Genomic DNA, 3,645 nt, shown 5'->3' with positions numbered 1-3,645 from the left:
CGCCGCCGTCAGCCGAGGCTCTTCCCCTGATCACTCCTGTTTTTCCTTTTATCTGCGGCGGGGAGGTGCGGATGAATGGTTTGGTGGGACGCGCTTCAGCGAGGAGGTGCCGGATTACAGCACACACTGTGGGCGATACATTGATTATTCCTAGGCTCTGCTTTCCCGCTTTCCCTGGCAGTCCCTGATTCCCCGATACAACGCATTATGGCACGGGGGTGTCCATTGTTCCGATAGTCAAAATTGTAATCATACGGGGTTTCTCATTATGACTACGGTGCACCTTAAAATGATACATTTTTTTTATAAAAACACCCAAACCCACAGTCGAAAGATAAACTGCGTTCCGTGTGGGCTTGAGTAGGCTCCCCATAAAAATCTCTGTTTAGCCTGTCAAAGACAAGTTCGGTTTGCGTGCAACAATGTCTAATTTACATTCTCTGTTTCCGAAGCTGTAAATCACTGGCACTTCATAGCATGAAAAGTTGAGCACAACTTTGTTCGTTTTACTGCTAAAATGAGCCTTGCCTGCCTGCCTGTCAGAGCGATTAGAGACACGGGGCACATTTTCCCCCGTGACTTTGAGAATAAGAAGAAATGGGGATTTTGCACAGTCTCAGCTGTTAGAGCATCTACCATCTAAAGGTAAGATAGCAACCAGATTGATCCTGTAAAATCCTAGAGCACATCCGCAGTGGTAAGGTCACGGCCGCTGCGATGCAAAGGTGCTGCCACTCCCCTCGCTGCCTGAAAGAATCAGGCAGATGTTGGAAAAATCCCAGCCCTGATAGTTTGTTTTTCGCAGAGCAGCAGGACCTCGGAGAGACCCTAGAGAAGGCTCTGCTGACAGCAAAGAGTTGCAGGAGTTCAGCTGCAGCAGGGCTCGTGCTGTGGGCTCAGTCCATTCCACGCACCCCAGGGAACAAAAGGTCTGGGCTCAAACCCACCAAGCAGCAAGCACGAGAAGAAACCAAGGTTTATTTTGTTCTTGCTTGAAGTATTTTAAAATACAGTGATTTCTCAAACTTGTGGAAGCTAACTTGTGACTACAGGTAACCTCCAAAGGATGGTGCTTAATAGGGAGGTTTCCCTCCTCCTGTGCCCCACCGCCACCAGCAAACTCACCTCTATGTTTTGCTTACCGTATTCTATTACAAACAAATTGGTACAGTTGATCTCTCATTAAGTACAGAAGATATTCCTAGTGTATTCTTTCACACGATAAGACAAGCAGCACAAGGGGAAGTTGCTTTTAAACACAACCTCACATGGCTCTTTGGAAAAAGCCAGCCAACCTCAGACGACTATTCTGCTTTGAACGGCCACCACCTTGCTGACACATTAAGTCATTTTAATGAAGAAGGCAAAACTAGTTCTTGTATTAGACATATTGCTAGTTTCTCTGTAGAGTGGATGGAGGAGTTTTAAGGAACACCTTAGAACTTCTGCTAAACAGAGTATTGCCTCAAATGGTTCTTGTTCAGGGAAACATCAGAGGACTACTCCTAAACACTTACTATGTGTATTGTAATAAAGCGCTGGCACTATTTCACTGCATAAGTTTAACAGGTTTGAGTTGCAATCTGACAAAAAGATTAATCTCAGACTCCCTGCATAAACAGAGCTTCCTTTAATGTTGGAAGATACTTTGGAGAAGGTATTTGCAAGCCCAGGTGATGTGAATTGACTAGAGCAGGTTACAGTGAGTAGACCAGAATGAATTGTCTTCAGGATCAAGTTTGTCATTCCAGTTTTCCTGACTAACACCTGAAGGTTTGGCTGCAAATTGAAGCACTTCCCACCTCTCTTACTACCAGTTCTGAATGCTAATTCTCACTTTTGATCACCAAAAGTAGCAGCTTTCAGTTGGGCTTTTTTCACAGTATTTTTCTGAATGCTTTTGAATGGAGATGTGAACTTATTTTCTCCTGACAGTAGGTTCATTTTCTCAGCTACTTCTGGTAAGCTCTTCAAAAAGAACCTCCAGTCCCCCAGTACCTTGTCAACCACCAGATGAAAGACACAGTCTTAAAACATACCCTGTTTTTCTCAGTATTGAATGTAGGACTGGGACAGATACAAAAGTTCTACCTCTCTGTGTCCTAATAATAATATCTCCATCTGACAGCAGGTTATTTCTGTGACTGTCACGATTCCTACTTTTCTAGAGCTGTTATTACCTTTATATATTGCATATTATTACACTGCATATTCTTGGGAAGTTGTTCTTCTAGTGATAGCATATGGAGGACCATCAACTGTCAACACAGAAGTTCATGCATTTAGAGTGCTCAGACTGTATCTGACACACATCGGAGGTACCGAAATAAGTTTTGGAAACCATCTAATTATTCCACTTGTTACTAAGGGGGAGGGAATGACTAACAAAAAGGAATGCTTTCAGGTTTTAGTGGTAGCTCGTGAATTCATCAGGGGAGACAGAATATCAGAATCTATGGAAGCCCAAGTGTTTGTCAGCCATACAATGGCATTGATCTGAACATCTCCAAAAAGCTATGAGAAAACAAATCTGCTATTTACATTACAGGCATCCTAACATTAAACACATTTACTGAAGTGTGGCAGGACCACATATTTTTTGTATGAAAACCTGTATTTTTTGGTAAAGGATCCTGGTTCAGTAGTTCTCAATATGGATTCTGCAAGCATCTTAAACAGGTGAATAAAGGTGACTGATTGGATCAATAGAACTGCTCAGATTTATTCCACGAGACAGAGATACCAGGGTATGTGGTATCAGTAAGCAGTTTGCAGCCAAAGATGAAACCCTGATCCTGTGGGAATCAGTGGAGATTTTGCTCCTGAGTTTAATGAAACCAAATTCCTTGTGAAATATCCAAGGTGATTTAAAATCAATGTATAAGAGTGTGTGCTCTCTCTAACCACAGTGCAATAGAGAAAGTCCCTCACTCTCATGACGGTTCAAGGGTTTGAAGCTGGTTGGTTTTTTGGTCACTTTCAAAATCAGGAAGAAACTATGGGATTCTGCCGTTTGGTGGTCCCTAAGTCATGGCAAGAACCTGAGCTTTTCCTTCCATTGCTGGAGCACATGCTTTACACCCAAGGCTCCGTAGTTTACCAATCCCCATATTTTTGTTCCATCATGGATTTGTTTCCAGCTCTGAATTTGCATTTGGGTTTTTGCAAGCACAATAATTTGGACTTCTGTAAAACAAGTATCGTTCATAAAATGACATGTGCAAATGAATTGCCTAAAATAAATCACCCCAGGTTTAATTTATATTCTATTATTCATAGTCCTATTTATCAGTGTTTACATGTTTTAAAAGGGGACCTATCCACATACCAGAGCTGCTTTTTAGGTAACACAAAAGAAATACTTTGCTCCAAGTTCTTCATTTTGGCCTTTATTAATGTGTAAGTCGCTTTAATATTATTAATGAGCTATTTCTTCTCGGTTTTTGCCTGCTGGGGAGGACGAGATAAACAAGCAGGCCTGATTTTTCCAGCTGCTAAATATGTAAGCAGCACGACGGCTTCAAAGCGAAAGGTTTTAGAAGGAAACAGCAACAAGCGAACGGTGCTCTGGGGGCACTCTGGAAACAACGTGACGGTTTCAGAGGCAAAATCGGGACAAGAGGGATCATCCCCGGGGCCGCGGTG

This window comes from Corvus brachyrhynchos, unplaced genomic scaffold (genome assembly GCF_000691975.1).
Source record: "Corvus brachyrhynchos isolate BGI_N302 unplaced genomic scaffold, ASM69197v1 scaffold14, whole genome shotgun sequence".
NCBI lineage: Eukaryota > Metazoa > Chordata > Aves > Passeriformes > Corvidae > Corvus > Corvus brachyrhynchos.
The sequence above is the reverse complement of the archived record's forward strand: the minus strand, read 5'-3'. Positions refer to the sequence as shown.